Here is an 18,627-nt window from a genome sequence, read left to right as displayed (position 1 = left end):
CATCAAAAGTGTGTATCACTGAGCTGGCTGCTGCTTTTTGTCTTTTGGAGGGAAGGCATAAATACAGTAGCATGGTCTTAAAAGTCTATGCTATGAAGTAAAAAATGGATACATGCATTTTTCAAAAAATGCCAAGAATTCCATCTCTGAAACACAGGAAATATAAATACTCATATATGCATAATTTTAAAAATATCCTGCCCCCAAAGTTATCCAAGCTTTTGCATTTAATCATGATTTAGGCAGGTTTGTTTTGTTTTTAACCTACTCTATGTAAGACTCTTTAAGACTGAAACAAAGAGAATAGACTTTTTTAAAAAATATGTTATTTATCAAGAATTTTATAAGGGGAGCATGGAACCACAATTCTTAGTTAAGGGAACCACTTTAGAGTGAGCAAGAGATGTGACCCTAGAGGGGTTCCCAAGTGCCCAACATGACGTTCCCAGTTAGTTCCTTGGGCAGCTGATGATTGGGAACCTGAAATGACCCTATCCTAGAGCAATACTGACGAATATCTGGCATATCATCATAGAACCTTCATCTGGTGATGGATAGAGATAGAGACAGAGACCCACACGTGAGCACTGCACTGAACTCCCAAGGTCCCAATGAGGAGCAGAAGGAGGGAGAACATGAGCAAAGAAGTCGGGACCACGAGGCGTGCACCCACCCACTGAGACAGTGGAGCTGATCTACTGGGAGCTCACCAAGGCCAGCTGGACTGTAACCGAAAAAGCATGGGATAAAACCGGACTCTCTGAACATGGCGAACATTGATGGCTAATGAGACGCCAAGGACAATGGCACGGGGTTTTGATCCTACTTAATGTGCTGGCTTTGTGGAAGCCTAGCCAGTTTGGATGTTCACCTTCCTAGAAATGGATGGAGGGGGGAGGACCTAGGACTTACCACAGGGCAGGGAACCCTGACTGCTCTGTGGACTGGAGAGGGAGGGGGGGAGGAGTGGGGGGAGGGGGAGAAGGGTGGGAGGAGGGGGAGAAGGGTGGGAGGAGGGGGAGGGAAATGGGAGGCTGGGAGGAGGTGGAAACTTGTTTCTTGTTTATGTTTTTTTTTTCTTCTTTTCTTAATAAAAAAAAATTAAAAAAAAAAAGAATTTTATACCGATATTTTAGAGTTAATCTAGTTTCCAATAATTACCAAACACTTGACCATGCACATAAAAACACAAAACTTTTAAATTGAAAACACCTTGACATTCATGTGATCCAATGTACCCACTCTACTAGTAGGGAATGAAAGCTCAGGTAGTGAAAATACTTGGCAAGTGTTACTGATTTTTAGAATAGGAGAGTCAGAATTCTTGACTTTTTGGTGTTTTACAAAAACAACACTAGACAATCATCTTCAAATACGTATTTACTTTAGAAGATGTCCTTGAAGACTCTTGAGATATAATTCTTACACTAGCTTAATATTACGAAGTTTAGAAGCAGAGAGCATAATTACCCTTAAGTGATTCCCAATGTGTATTAGTTGAAGACACAACTACATCCAGAGTTAAGCAAATAGAGTAGATTTCAGGTCAGTCATTGAGCATGTGTTTAGCATGTGTCTTAGTTAGGTTTACTATTGCTGTGAAGGGACGTCATGACCAGGGTAACTCTTATAAAGAGAACATTTAATTAGGGTGACTTACTTACGGTTTCAGAGGTCCAGTCCATTACCATCATTATGGGGAACACGGAAGCATGCCAGCAGATGTGATGCTGGAGAAATAGCCAACTGTCCTACATCTTGCAGGCAACAAGAAGTCAACTGACTGTCATACTGAGGCAAGCTTGAGCAAAAGAGACCTTAAAGCCCACTCTCCACAGTGAGACACTTTCTCCAACAAAGCCACACCTCCTAATAGTGCTCCCCCCTTTGGGGGCCATTTTCTTTCAAACCACCACAGCATATACGAGGCTCTGAGTTCTATCCATATTACCAAACACAAAAACATAAGTAAGAAGCAAGGTAAGTGGAAACAAAGTTAAGCTGACATTTGTAAAGTAATGCCACAAATGTGTTTTCAAAGCTTTGTTAAAGCACATATTGTATATTATGGGGACATGGAAAAGCCACAGGTGAATGTATACAAGGCAAATGAAGTCCTGAGTTTAAAAAACTGTACTGTTAGGCGTGGGCATGGCTATGTCCAGGATCAATGTTTCAGACTCATGGAAACTTGGTAAAATCCTTACCCAAAGTGAAGCATAGAGGATGACAAAGCCTTCCTCTCACCTAAGGACAAATGTTGACAGTATACACGAGTATGAGTGTTTATGAAGCATGGAGCAGTTATAAAAAATCTAGCAACTTCAGCTTCCTCCTGGGAATTTTCAGTATGATACTGCTCTCTACTATAGAGACTAGCTTGCTGCTCACCCAGTGCTGACCATAATAAATATGCTTAGGTTCTGGGTTGCTACATAGTTAGTGCTACTCCATCAGAGTGCACACAAACCACCTGATTGCAGGTTTTCCATACATGTGTCTATGGGACTGTCCTTCCCTCTTTCCTCACTGCCCCAGGCAGGTTTCTACTACCAAGCCAAGCATAATGCTGCAGCATATGATTCACCTCTTCAAAGCCAAAAACATTATTTATAGTGGGCTTATAGTTATGAAGTCATTGACATAATCTAATTTTAGAACATTTTCATAGCCTGAATAGGAACATTTTACGCATTAGCAGTCACTCCTCATTCCCTGTTTTTCCAGTACTAATGACTTCAACCATTAATCTACTTTTTTATCTCTACACATTTGTCTATTCTGTCATAGATAACTGAATGAGAATCTGTGGCTGGGTGTGAGTGTGTGTGTGGGAGGGGAGTATCCAAAGCTACTTCCTTTTAGGCTATTGAACTAGGGATAGTGGGGAAGAGTGAAATACTACATTATCAATCAAATGCCATCCTAGAATAGGTGGCTCTAGAGCCAGGCAAAAAAGACACTCAAAGCACCAAAGACAATTAAGGTAAGGGTCATTGTACATGTGCACATAGTGAAGGAACCTTAGAGATACCTGGGAGAGAGTAAAGAATTGGCTTTAGAAAGATTAGTATAGGAGCAAAAGTAAAAGTAGAAATTGAGATAACTGAAGTAGCAGGAAACTAAAAGTGTTAGTAAAGACCTAAAAGATAAAAAAAGAAAATCACTTTGGAAGAGAAAATTTGTTTTAATATTCATCTTCCTTTATTGAAGGTCTTTGTAGAAGTACTTTACTTTAAAATGATCTTTAATCCTTAGGGTTCTGTACAATATAGCACCAGTAATTAAGAACACTGTATTGTAGCCTTGATGTTTTTTTCAACTTAAGGAAGGGTTTATCTCTGATCATGGTTCAAGGGCTATGGTAGTTTGAACAAGAATAATCCTAGTCAGCTGGCAGACATGTTTGGCTAAGGATTAGGAGGTATAGCTTTATGGGACGAGATATGTCACAGGGGATGGGCTTGAGGTTTCAAAAGACTCACACCAGCCCCCTCCTGCTTTGCCTTCTACTTGTGGATCAGATATGAGCTCTCAACTACTGCTTTAGCGCCATGCCTGCCTGCATGCTCTCATGCACCCCACCATGACGGACCCATCCTCAGAACTGTAAGCAAGCCCACAATTAAATGCTTTCTTTTTTTAAACCAGGTATTTCAAAGGATAAATGCTTTCTTTTATAAGTTTCTTTTATATCTCATGGTGTCTCTTCACAGCAATAGAAAAATAAATAAAACAAGGATAGTGTCCATTAATTGGTGGGAGAAGCTTTGGGCATTTGGTCACAATTCAACCAGTCAGGAGGCAGACAGTAACAATGCTTCTTCCCAAATCACTTTCGCCATTTAATGTAGTTCAGGCCCCCAACCTATAGAGTGGTACTGCATCCAATTAGGGTAAGCCTTCCCACATCAACTAGAGAACCTCTCACAACCATGCCCAGAAGCATGTTTCTTAGGTAGTTCTAGATTTTATCAAGTTGATAACATTAATCACACATGGTTGATGCTGTGCTGGTGAGTTGAACCCAGGGCTTCATGCTCGCTAGAAAAGCACTGTAACAACTGAGCTCATGCCAAGGTTCCCTGTTGAGAATCTTTTTATCAAGCTTAGTGGGGATACTATGGCTGTTATTTAATAAAATATGATGGTTTATCTACAGGTCATCTTTCAAAGGCACAGAAGGAATCACAGTGATACTTTTCTCACTCTGTTTCCTGTTACTTATTTCATATCTTTAAAGATCACCACTATTGACAGATGTTTCCATACTTCATAGTCTCAAAGTCATTCAGTCCCAAGTAAACACACAGGGATTTATACTATAAATTGTTTGATCTATTGTTCATGCTAGTTTTAATACCTCTTAAATTAAATCTTAAATTAGTCCATAATCATTATGTATGTTTAGCCATATGGCTTGATATCTTTTCTCAACAAGGCATTCTTATCTTACTTCCTCTGCAACTGGCTGATGACTATGTCTCTGCCTTTCTGGCTACTGGCCAATCATCATTTTGTTAAACCAATATGAGTGACAAATATTTACTGTGTTCAAGAGCATTCTCCCACAGCATTTCTCTGGTTTTCTTCAAAATAAGAACCCTGAATCTAATCTCTTTTGTTTAGCTTTTTCCTAACCATTATCCACAAAACTTGTAAGCAATACTCAGAACAAAGACAAACATCCATAATCCATTTTTTGGAAATGTGGACATAGATTTTTAGGCTACTTCCTGCTAATTAGGAGTGCTGATAATTTTATGGGGATTCAAAGAAAACTTATCATTATCCAAGTCCTGACTAGAGTATTCCATGAGGCTTAATTACCTCAGCCAGCAGTCTTGAAGCTGTTCCAGATATAGAACTCAGAGAAAACTGCAACAAAGATGCTCTAAAACATTGGATCATCTGTATCTATTGGTGATTTTTGGGGGGAGGTTCTTCCTTGATCAAACCTTATTTTTCTAACCCAGAATGAATCCACAACCACTTATTTCCCATGGAAGCAAACTCAGAACCTCTTCTCCAAAGTAAAGTATTTTTGACTTAAATTTTGAAGTCAAAGCATTTTCAAAATATATAGGTTGGATTAATCCAACAGCATTCATAATCAAATGTCTTTTAGCACCTGTTACTCCTCCCTCAGCAGTCAAACAATTCAAAAATAACACAATAATATACAGTCTCCAGATTCTCTGTGTATTTTCCATCTTTATATGAATTTTTAAGAATATATTATTTTATTTTTGTTTCTTGATTTTTGGTTTTTTTGAGGCAGGGTTTTGCTGTTTGTTTGACTGTCTTAGAACTCATTCTGTAGAATACGCTGGACTTGAACTCATAGAAATCTGCCTTTCTCTGCCTTCCAACAATTAAAACTAATTAAGACTAATTTTTTTAAAAAGGCAAAAAGCTAAAAAAAGAAATTATATTCAAGGTTCTTCTTTTGAAAAGAAAAAAATGGGATATTAGTTATGATAAGATAAAAGGTAGATTATTGAATCTACTCCAAAAAGGAAAAAGAGATGATATAGATATAAGATAAAAAGGTTGATTATTGAATCTACTTTTGAAAAGCAACTACTAGGCTGGGCGATGGTGATGCATGCCTTTAATCCCAGCACTCGGGAGGCAGAGGCAGGCGGATCTCTGTGAGTTCGAGACCAGCCTGGTCTACAGAGCTAGTTCCAGGACAGGCTTCAAAAAGCCACAGAGAAACCCTGTCTCAAAAAACCAAAAAAAAAAGCAACTACTACTTTTAAATATTTTACAATGGAATGGGCTTCTGTATATTGTGTACAAATTTTGTTTATTGATACAAATTTGAGATTAGTTTTCTTAAAACATACTGTATATACATATATAATCTTGTACCTATACAGCTCATTTAACAACGCAATCCAAATTTCTAGTCCTTGAAAGTTATTAACAACTGTTCAGAAAAATAAGTAAATGTAAGTTAGTAATTAGTCACCTATTATAATCTAACTTGTAGTCACATTAGGTATGTTTTCAAGATCCAACGAAGATATATTTTAGATAGACAGGTTATCTTCAAACACTTCAGAGATCTACAGAATATGGTCTTTAAGATGTTTTAATAACATAAGTTCATTTTTATGACAATGAGGCATATCTGCTTCTGGCAGCACCATTCTACTTCAGAGAAGACAATGGGCATGAAAGAAACTACAGATGGAGTTTACTTTCTTTATGTCATAAGTAAGCCACCAGGCAAGAAAATGTCCTTGCCTTGACTGCTGAGAGTATGCTGTCCTAATTGGACAAGCAAGACACAAAACAAAGTGACTACCAAACAGTGTCAAGACAAGGAGGGATAGCCCTTCAGAATATCTTGCTTCCCAGAAGTCTGTCAGATATTGCAGAGGGACTTTGGGTGTCTGTCTAGGCAGCTAGGTATTTCTATCCTTTCTCACATTTTTTGCAAGTCACTTGCTTGTACTTCTTGCTTACTCAGTTAGTATTATTTCCTTCTTGGATCTCTGAGGGTATTGAACACTAGATAATTATAGTTATAATTTTCCTTGTTTATCCAACACAGAAAGCAAGTTATGATAGAAATTACACTAGGTACAAGACTTTGGACTCACCAAGATAGGATAGATATGGAGTATTTTCTCTAAATTTGTCAAATGCAAATAGACTAGACATTGTTGATATATTTATTTTGTGTATATTTTGTATATAGTCATTGTACTTATTATATATAGTTTTTCTTATATTAGTTACAACCTTTTTATTTTAGACAAAAAGGGGAAATGTAGTGATATTTCATTTGTATTTCTAATAAATAAAGTGTGCCTGAAGATCAGAGAGTAAAACAGCCACAGTGGTCAGTCTTACAGACAAGGCAGTGGTGACACATACCTTTAAACTGGTAGCCACATTAGTTTGCAATAGAAACTAGGTGGTGATGGTACACTGCCTTTAATTCCAGCACTTGAGGGGAATATAAAATGGAATGATACAGGTCTCAACTCAGTCTAATTCTGAGGATTCCATTTAAGACTAAGGTAGAGGTAAGAGCTAGTGCCTGGCTCTTTTGCTTTTCTGACCATCTGGTAAAGCCCTAATGTCTTTCTCTGCATTCTTATTAATCATGCTACATACATACATACATACATACATATATACATATATTTTCCTCTCTTCTTCCAGAAGTACTTATTGCCTATATAAGCTTATCCTATAACTATGTCATATCAACACTTTACATGGAACTATGTCCTATCAACCACAATTTCAGTCACTATGTGACAGAAATTCCTTTAAAATTTTAAGAGGATATATTATATATTAAGTGTTCTTATCACAGGAAACTCTGAAAAATAGGAATGTGTTGAAAATATTGAATATGTTTATACATAAGTATCACTTAATATAAGTTAAGTATGGATAGCTTTTACATGTGAATTATGCTTAAAAATTTAAAAATAACAATTCATCAATGTAGGAACAGAATGTATAAGCTCTATAAAATAGACCATGCGTAAACAAAGCTAACGAAATTTTACAGTTTAGATTATATCATTACTAGTTTTTTAGTGCATACACTTCTAGAAAAGTATGTATCTATAGCTATTCCTCTGTGTGTGTGTGTGTGTGTGTGTGTGTGTGTGTGTGTGTGTGTGTGTAGTGTGTATTAATTTGTATACAGGTGCACATGCATGTGTGTGCACATGTGTGTGCTAGGCAGAGGTTCACTTCAGGTGTTTTTCCTCAGTAGCTGTCTACCTTGTTTTTGACACAGGATCTCTCACTGGCCCAAAGCTCTATGAGTAGGCTAGACATGTTGGCCAGTAAAGGCCAGTGATCTGCTATCTCCCCCATTCTAGTGCTAGGATTACAAGCATATCACCACACTTTACTATTTTATATGGGTCTGTGGACTGATCTCAGGTCCTCATGCTTCCAGGAAAGCAACTACTGACAAAACAATTTCCCCCGTTCTTATAATCTTTTACCAAAATCAGATTGTAACAGCCTTTCTTTGGATGTCACCTCCTAAATCATGACATCAAGGCTTATTATTCACTATGAATGTTTGACCTTTGCTTAGGCTTGTTTCTAGATAACTTTTTATCTTTAATTTAAATTAACCCTTTTCTAGTAATCTATGTGCTGCCCCAGGGCAAGTTTACCTCATCTATGTACTGTTCATCCTGCTTTCCTGCTTCTCTGGCCCTTGACTGGCTGGCTGCTGGCTGGATCATTCTCCCCCCCTCGCCTTAGCTATTGGTCATTCAGCTTATTATTAGACCAATCAGTTGCCTTAGGTGAAATAGCAACACAGTTTTTGTATAGCCACACTGATGACTATCTTGAATATCACCATAGAAACTTTGTCCGGTGATGGATGGAGATAGATACAGAAACCCACATTGGAGCACTGGACTGAGCTCCCAAGGTCCAGTTGAGAAGAGCAGAAGGAGGGAGAATATGAGCAAGGAAGTCAGAACCGTGAGGGGTTGGTCCACCCGCTGAGACAGTGTGACTGATCTAATGGGAGCTCACCAAGGCCAGCTGAACTGGGACTGAATGAGCATGTGACCAAACCGGACTCTCTGAATGGGGCTGACAATGGGGGCTGACTGAAAAGCCAATGATAATAACTCTGGGATTTGTTTCTACTGCGTGTACTGGCTTTTGGGATCCTAGTCTGTTTGGATGCATACCTTCCTAGACCTGGATGGAGGAGGGAGGACCTTGGACTTCCCACAGGGCAGGGAACCCTGACTGCTCTTCGGACTGAAGAGGTAGGGGGAGGGAGAGTGGGGAAACAGGAGGAAAATGGGAGGAGGGGAGGAGGTGGAAATTTTGAATGGTATTATTTACAAAGCAATAAAAATTAAAAAAATGATGCATAAACAAAAGCAACATACCTATACATAGTTAAGCAAATTTAGCATAAGCAAAGCAACACACCTTTACATAGTTAAACAAATACAGCATAACACATTTGTACATAGTTAAACAGATTTTATTCCAAAATATTAGATCACACTGGAGAAGTTACTGGGTAGCTTACTCCTTTCTCTTAACAATATCTGTTTTTACATGCCAATTCATTGCTCTCCAGAGGTTGCATTATATCCTGAGACCCATGCCTCTGTGACAAGAAAGTAGTCAAATAAAAGCATTGTTGACAGGTGCCTCCTTAGCATTACACAACACATGTCTCATAATCTAAAAGCATTATTGGGTGCAAATGAGGAATTCTCACAGGACCCCAATCATGGATGAAGCACTACAAGCAACTAATGACTTTTGAAAGAGGGGAAATAGTCTTCCTCGGGAAAAAGCCCACCAATTGATTATCTAATAAGAAGTAGACAGCCTAAAAGACAGATATATACACACAGCTCTAAGCAGATTCAGCAGGTTCTATTTACTTATTTATTTAATCATAGATTATAACAATAATAACAAAAGTGTTAGAGGCCATGAATTTGAGAAGAAGTTGGATGGAATGGGAGAGTTTGAAGGTAGGAGAAGTGGGAAATAAAGCAAAGTGAGAAAATAAAAAGAATATTTTGGCGAAAATAGAATGCTAGCATCACAATTGGAAGTTTTTGGGGCACTTAAACAATAATCATATTTACTACCACACAAAAATAACTTAGCTCAGCAAACTTACTTTACATGTGGTTTCCTAACTAGATCTCTCATTTCTCAGCCTTGTGGAGCTGAGACATTTATGATAGTTGTGGCATAGTGCCTTATGAGGTCAGAGGAAAACTCACAGAAGTCACGTCTTTCCTGGGTTCTGGGCCACCAGTCTTGGCAGCAAGTGCCTTCATCCACAGAGCCAAGCTGGCAGCAGATTGACACCCCCACACCCCAGCTCCATGATTTGGTAATCCTGCCTGTTCCTGTCCACTGGGGCCATTTGCTCACAGATTTCTGTACTCATATTAATTTATCTGTCTGTTTCATCTAAAATCCCTTTTGCCACACTTCTTCAAGGCCTACTTTCTACCTCTGAGATGCGCCTATAGGTCCCTTTCTGATGTGGGAGTGTCAATCTGTTGATTTCATTGGTTAAGCAATAAAGAAACTGCTTGGCCCTGATAGGTTAAAACATAGGTGGGAGGAGTAAACAGAACCGAATGCTGGGAGGAAGAGGAAGTGAGCTCAGAGAGACACCATGCTCCCCTCTCCCAGGCAGATGTGAGAGCTCTGCTCTCTGAGGCACACACGATGAAGCTCTGATCCAGGATGGACATAGGCTAGAATCTTTCCTGGTAAGACTGATGCTACACAGATTATTAGAAATGGGCTAGTCCAGGTGCAAGAGTTAGCCGAGAAGAGGATAGATATAATGGGCCAAGCAGTGTTTAAATAAATACAATTTGTGTGTTATTATTTCGGGGCATAAGCTAGCCAGGCAGCTGGGGTGCTGGGGACGCAGCTCCGCCGCTCCGATTACAACACCTTTCTTTTTATTTTGAGATAGGACCTCACTAAGTTTCCCAGGTTGAACTTGAAATCAGTCTGTAACCCAAACTAGTCTGCAATTTTCAGTTTTGCTACCTTAGCTTCCCAAATAGCTGAGACCATGTCCTGATATCACTAAATGAATGTTCTTTCTAAGGAAAAGTGGGTTGTCTTATAGTAAAGTAAAAATTTTCTTCTCATTTCTTTGGAGAATAAAAGTAGAAATAACCAAAAAACTTCAGTTATTTTCCAGTAGTATATGGCAGATATTATTTCTACAAAGTCTACAAGAAGTTGTTACTTATAAATGTTAATGGGCTAATATCTTGCCAATAAATGCATTAACTGTATGAGTCCTAAATAGTTTCCTTCTAATTTTAGGTGGTTAGAGTAGCAAAAATGTGTCACATTTCTCAGAAATGAACCTATTTTCTAAACTGAAGCATTCTATAAAACCTATAAACTTTATTTAAAAATCGGGTCATTTAGAGAACTTTAGCACTAAAGTTTCCTTTGAAAGGTAATATTGGCGTATCATTCAAGATATGCCTTAGTACTCACTATGTAGCATGGGGAATTTTATCACTTCCTGAAACTTCATTTGTAAAGTGGATCTACTAATAAGAAGGAAATGAGTAACTTCTGGGGGAAAATGTAACTCAGTGACTTTTTCTTAATACTATTAACTAAAGTTTCAATAATGCTTGATACATGCTTCTAAATACCTGACATACATTGACTCATTTTGTAATCACAACAGATATATGGGAATATATTATTATTACTACATCTGCTTGATACCAAAAAGTAAACTGAGACCAAGAGAACGTATGTGACTTATCCATGTGATAGATACCCTTGGTATGTAATAGAAGCAATTTTAGAAGCCAGGACATCTGGTTTCAGGATCAGTTTGCTTAGTTGTTCCACTCCAAGTTGTGGTACCTCTCTTTTGCCTCTTCCTTTTCCTTTTCTATGACTATCTTTCTATCAGCTTACAGTCTCTTTTGTGATTCAGCAATTACTTAGAGAACTCTTGTACTGTACCTATGTGAGTTGAGCAAAGGTCGTTGCCCTCATGAAACACTACCTTAAACCTCAACTGGGCTTTGTTCTATTGAATAATATTTTTTCTTTCATGATATAAAATTGGGAACATTCCTTTTTGAATATAATATTTTACTGTTTTAATTTTTCTTAGTTCTGAGAATTTCATGTCATGTTATGTGGTGTTCATATATTCTCAGATGTGTGGCCTTACATTGGATGATGGCTGACTTACCAGGGGCCACTCTCTTAAAGAATATTGGCCCTTCCTCTTCCAGCAGCTATTAACTACCTATAGTTCCATGGCTAGAGGTGGGCATACCTCTCCTCTCCATGTTGGGATATGGTCTGACTTGGCTGTTACAACTGCTATGAGTTCAAATGTACAGCTGTTCTGTTGTGTCTAGAAGACAGGTTCCTTGCTATTATGCTCTACACTCCTTTTTCCCCTCTTCACAATCATCTCTGAACCCTGGGAGAAGGGGTTATGGTATAGATGTCCTATTTAGGACTGAGAATTCCACAGTCCCTCATTCTCTGTACCTTGTTAATTGCTTTCACTGAAGACTGCACATACTAAGTCATAGAACATGGAAAAATCAAGCTGGTATTCACCTGCAAGCTTCATTCTCACTGACTTGTTTTCATAGATTCGGAAGGTGCTATGCACACAGACGCAGAAGAAAATAATAATCAGTCTCATCCAGCTATGAACCCTGTCAACTTCAACAGTGTCTAGCTTGGCAAGACATGCTCACTGATGCACTAGGGGCACAAACAATTGGAAAAACAAACCACTTTCTGTTTGCTTTAAATTCTCATCCACGAGATGAAACCCATAACTGTCACCAATGACAAGCTATGAACCTATGACTAGGCAGATCATAAGTCTTAGGAGAAAACTACTATTATTTTGCTAAATGGATACAGAATTAAATAAACTCCTAATGATTTATTGCTATACTCATACATTGACGTATCTCTTAGCCTTCATCAGAGAAACTTCTAATTGCAGTAGATGGTGATTACCACAACTTGTCAATGTCCATAGAAATTGGCCATTTTCATGTAAAGATATTATAATAGTCCAAAGGTGTCTTTATGAGTATAAAATGTATACCATCAATAGAATGACAAATTCAGAAGGACCATTATAAAATTCTTAATAATATTACCCTTAATCTTATGTTTAATAAGGAATTCCCAGGGATGTTGGATTATCAGTACACAGATGAGATGTACAATATATATTGTCCTTGTTCCTTCCTGTTCTCTTTGCACAATAGTACTTGAGATATTGGTATTGATAAGAACATGATACTTCTATTTGTGTGAGTGATGAAAGGTAATTTATGGGATTGTAGTGATGTTTGTAAATGAGCTCCTGTATTTGTTTTTTAAAACTGACAGTGCATAATGTAAAAAATAAGCACTTAAATACAAAAATAAAAGAATTCTTAAATGTTAATTATACTTTAGTTAGTTTAACTTTAAGTACCTAATTATGAAAATCCCTCACATGTTGACAGAAAAGCCATCAATGAAAATTTTGAAAAAGGCTTATCTTTTTAATGCCTTTTATTTGACTTCCCTCTGCTTCTCAAATGAGAGTATCCCCATTTCAATTTAAACTTTGCTCTACAGGTTAAAGTAGAAAATACTAAGAAACATTCGAGGGAAGTTATTGCCTAAATCAGATCAGGAAACAAGTAATTGGATTGGAGAAAAGAGGTTGTGGGGAAGTAAATAGAAGACTTTGAAGGGAAATCTAAAAAAATTGCAAAAGCAAAGAGGCATGTGTCGGGGACCAGCCTCAACAAAAATACCTCTTGCCAGGGTAGGAGCATGGGGATCAGAAAAACAAGTAAAGACTACAAAGACATGAATGAAATAATAAACCAGAAACATAAGATAGTATTGGGAGGGAGTTCCAGTGAATACTGAAATTGCCATATTTAATTTTCCATACATTTTTATACCCAATAACAAAAGGCTTCTTTAACATGGTACAAAGGACAACTCAAACAGTTAATTGCTTCAACACTTTGATACATCCGGTCATTAGCATTCTGTTGTTTAGGCAGTGAAGCCACACTAGACAAAGTATCCAGAAGGCAGCCATTCCCCAGGTAACCTCCTATTACAAAAGAAGGAGCAGAAGAATGTTTGCATATCCTGATTATCTGTCAGGGTGGAGTGGATCTACCTGTATGGGCCATCTTAATGTCCAAAGAACCAAGTAACCACATTCTGGGTCAGGTTGTGTGGCCCTGGTTGTTGTCAACAATTTTTAGCAACTTCCAAACTCGCTGACCATCACACAAGGTAGAAGTAGGCTAACATTTTTGGGCCTTCACAGGCATGACACATTATCTTCTTGTAATAAGATATAGTACCAAATGCAGCATTAATTACTGCCATAATTTTAAATATAAATATTCACAATAGCAAGAAGATAACAAGGAAATGGTGAACAATATAATACTTAAAGTTCTGGATTGGTAGGTAGAGTATAATAGAGATGAGCAAGAGGCTGGGACAATAAGTGAAAACAGTTGTATTTGATGGAACCTTCAAACTACTAAAGTACCACTTAAGCTCTAGGAATAAAACCACAGCAGTGGGTCCTTCAATCTTGAAAGATCTGTCATTTCACATTTCAAGCATTTACATTTACTATGGCCATTACCTGGGGCGACGTCTACTTCCAATCTTTCTTCAGAAAGGCTTCTTCTCAAGGGGTAAAGGCATAGTTATCCTTTTATATATTTTAAGTTGGCACATGGAATCTTCACCACACTAACCTAAAGGCAAAGATTTCCTTTTTGCTATGGCCTTTGGTATGAGCATGGTCAAGCTTTACAAGTTCTTGTATACAACCTAGAGTGCAAATATTATGATGTCTGTCTTCATACCTTATCCAGACATTTCTTCCCTTTGTCATCCTTGGAAGTACAGCTGTTGTTCTTGCTTTAAAAGCAATCATCTTGTCCTCCTTGCTCATCAAGAACAATTCATTCCACACTGGTGTTTGCTCCATGAATAATGTGTATTTAATAAATTGTCCCTTTCTTCAGAATGATGGAAATACATTCTCCAGAAGTCAACAGTTTGGGGTCAGGAACTGTGTTAACATGGAGTGGAGCAAAGCCCATGTGGAATGAGCATTTTGTTATGACTTTCCACCTTGTTCCTTTCCAATCCCCCTGTCTCTTGACATGGAAGATAATTTGTTTCCAAAGGCAGTTTTAAAAAGAGTGAACCCTCTCTAATGTATTTAGTTTTTCTTATGCCAATATCCTACTAGTCAGACAGAAACTCCCAGTAAGTGGTTGATTACATTCAAGCAAATACACAGCTGAGCAATTAAGTGCATTCACGTGCACCTTAGCAGACTTGCGACGGTAGGATTATCTCAAAGAAATAATTACGGCTGCTCTAGCTTGCCTTTCTGTGGTTTGGGAAACATTGGCTCTTGAAATTGGCTTTGGGTCATGTGGGCTGCTGCCTGATTGTTTCTGACTGAGAACTATTTAGATGTCTTGTTTTCTTTTGTGTTTTGAATGGTTTACATTAAATGCCAGGCCAATCGTTTGCAAAAGTTATGCTATCCAGCTGAGAACCAGGATCCTGATGCTCAATATGAATGTGGTAAATGAGGCAATGTATGTGTGTAATATGTATTTTAATCTTCAAAGTATTGTCTCCAGGCATTTTTTTTGGGGGGGTGGAAATATCACAGTCCATTGGAAAATGTCTGGAAAGCAGCAGTTTCCAACTCTTTGTCTAATTAGCTAGGTAACCTTAAGTATCCTACTCACTCCCCATGGCCTCTCTTTCCCTAAACCTACTTCATAGGGTTGTTGTGAGATTCCAATGAACAGTGTCCATGAAAGTTATTTCTGTGGGGGCTGCTAACATGGTGGAAATTATGTAACTCCAAACAAAAGTATTGAGTTTAGATCTTGACTGTGTGATAAAAGTACTGATAGTTCAACAGGAATACTTTGTTCTCCTGAAAATTTTTGTTCTGTAGGAGTGAGATGAGATGAGCCAAGGTCAGGTACTAGAATAATAGCTCTACCTTACATAACAAGAAAATGGAGGCGTGGGAAGGAAGACGACCATTTCCTGAGTGCGTGAATGCCCACCACTTGCATTCTTACTTCACTGAATTCCCAACATGACTCATCAATTTATCTAGGTGAGGAATACCTTCCCCTGGGTTATTATAGGAAGATACAGAAAATCAGCATACGTTGAAAATAATTTTGGTTCCAGGAGGCAGATGTGGCCAGAGAAAGAGAACTACTTTCACATTAGGTCTATACACAGAAGAATTGTGCAATCTGAATGTTAACGGCTAAAACTTCAAAAAAATAGCATCATGCTACAAGCAATAATAGTGCTAAACAATGGCAAAATTGAGACAAACTGCATGGGATAAAGATGAAGATGAGTAGAAAATTGCTCTTAAAGCAGTTATTAATAAGGTTCGTAATTTCGGCTCAGGAGTTGTGTTAGTTTTTTTCTCTCATCACTGGGACAAAATACCTAATAGAAACCAGGGAAGAAAGGGGTTGTTTTGGCTTGTGGATTAAGATGGGATGCAATCGTTGACAGTGGAGAAGTCCTAGTGGCATAAATGAGAGGGGATTGGTACCTGAGTGCCTATCACACGTGTTCTTACCTCACAGGCCTGTACCCTTCAAGCATGATTCACTATTTTATGTGTGTGAGAAATACCCTTCCCTGGCTTTTTATTGCATTTAGAGTCAGGAAACAAAGGGGAATGAATGTTGGTGGCCTGCTGGTTTCCTCCTTTATCACTTTGTATTTTTATTTTTTGTTAATATTTTTTATTTCTTCTTTGGTAATTTCACACATGTATACAATGTATTTTGATCATATCCATCTACTATTTTATCTTCCCACACTCTCAGACAACATAAACCATTCCCATTTTCATGTTCTCTTTATTTAATTTTTTTCTTTTTAAATATCTCACGGAATATATTTAGGACTATTTATATGAACACTGAAGGAAAGAGAGCAAGAAAAAGCATTAAGAGTCCAAGGTTGGGGAGGAGTGCTGGGAAATGTTGTCTTCTGGAAATGGCATGGCTGTCATGTGGTTACCTGCACATGCATAGGAATTGGAAGCTTGAATTTGCATACGAGAGTAAACACACATTGTCTTTTTGAGCCTGGGTTGCCTCCCATAATAATGCAGTATTTTCCAATTACATTTTATTATTAGCTTTGCTTTTCTTTGTACTCTGTCTTTAGAGAGTTCTTGCTGTCAAAACCATCCTCTCGATTCTTGTGTGCTTTGTGTAAACCCTCGTTTAAGGTTCTTGTATTTCCTTACATTTCATTGGTGTTCTTCCCCCCACTTGAAGATTGGGAAATTGGAAGTAGGGTTGTTGCAGATGTAATTGGTTAAGCTAAGATCACTCTAGAGTGCAACAGAGACAGGATGATGATACTCGGGTGATAGATCCTTGCAGGCTCCATACATGCTGCCTCAGTCTCTGTGAGCCTGTAGCTTGACACAGTGGGTCACATTCTCCTGGTGTCCTCCATTCCCTCTGCCTCCTACAGTCTTTCTTCCATCTCTTCCAGGGAGTTCCGCAATTTCCAAGGGAAAGAACCCAATGGAGACTTCAATTTAGAGTCTGTCTCAGAATAATTTCTGGCCATGTGCCTCTACACTCATTCCCATCTGCTGTTGGAGGAAGTCTCTCTCATGACAACTGGACAAGGCACCCATCTATGAATTTAGCAGAATTATCATTAGGAAACATTTCATTGATTTTTTTAAAACCAGTTGTGTTTGATTCTACCCTAGGTCTCTGTGCTATACAGTCTCCAATTATTATATTCCTATTAATAGACACAGTTAATAAACTGGGTGTGAATTAACACATCAGATATGATTTCAATGAGCTGTAAGAACATATATGAAATATTATATCTCTCTAAGTTAGGAACACAGCTGTGCGAATTTGTTTATTTACAACCAACTTATGCCAGTTATTCAAGGTAAAATTACTGTACTTATAAACTAGAGAGTTTCTGTAAGAATTATGTTGCTACTCCAGCATACAAAGTAGTGCCCTAACCTCATAATGCAGGCTTTTTGTCAGATAGTCTGTACAGAGAGCAATAAGAAATAGTACATTAGTAATTCATATTTCCTTTCTCTTAAGAAACTGTTCTTTCATAAACCAAAATAACTGAGGCTAAGGATGACTCTCAGTAGTAGAGTACTTGCCTTGCATAAGGCCCTCAATTCAATCACCAGCACAATGAAAAAAGAAATGCATTAAAATAAAATTGCCATCATCTGTTTTAATGTTATATTGTCTTCAGTGTAATACCTTTGTTGATGTGTGAGCTGTATAACTTTTGCTTGATGGTTAATCAGGTAACATATACATTGTCTGTCAACCAAGACAACCACATGATTATTGGCACTATTATAAATATGATTAATTCTTCCTCTTTTGAAATCAAATGCATTATTCAACAATTTAACAATGTCTGTAATACACAAACACTTCTGGTTTTCCATCCTTGTTAACTAGGCCAATAAATTGACCCATTTCAAAAATCTAAAGCTCAAATTGACAATGGACTGCACTGTTTGCATAATTTATTTCCAAGTGATGATGCATTGCACTCCACATATTTTACAGCAGAAAAGTACTTTAAGCCTGGTACGGAGAAACTCCTGAATGCTGTATTATCGCTAGACTCACATTACCCTTGTTTTGTTTCATTTCTCCAAGAATACATACAGGAATCATATATAACACACAGGATATTAGGTAATCGAACTAAAACATACAGAACTGGATGAGTCTAGCCTTTAGATTCTTGTAATAAGAGAAGAGGCGAAGTGTTATAAATCCAGAATGATTGAAACTTGCCTGTTTTAAAAGAAGTGGAAAGAGAGCACAATAATTTTCTGAGAAGAGATGGATAACTGCTACCCAAGATTAGTGTGGATAAAGTTGCCGTCCATCAGTATGGAATATTATTATAAGTATTCCTTTCTATGCCCACTCTGAATTTTTTTGTAATCTTAATTTTGAGAACACTGCTTCTTACACA

Source organism: Microtus oregoni, unplaced genomic scaffold, assembly GCF_018167655.1.
Source record: "Microtus oregoni isolate MIOR12 unplaced genomic scaffold, Mior012 000074F_ref0000038, whole genome shotgun sequence".
Lineage (NCBI taxonomy): Eukaryota > Metazoa > Chordata > Mammalia > Rodentia > Cricetidae > Microtus > Microtus oregoni.
This window is presented reverse-complemented; position numbering follows the sequence as displayed.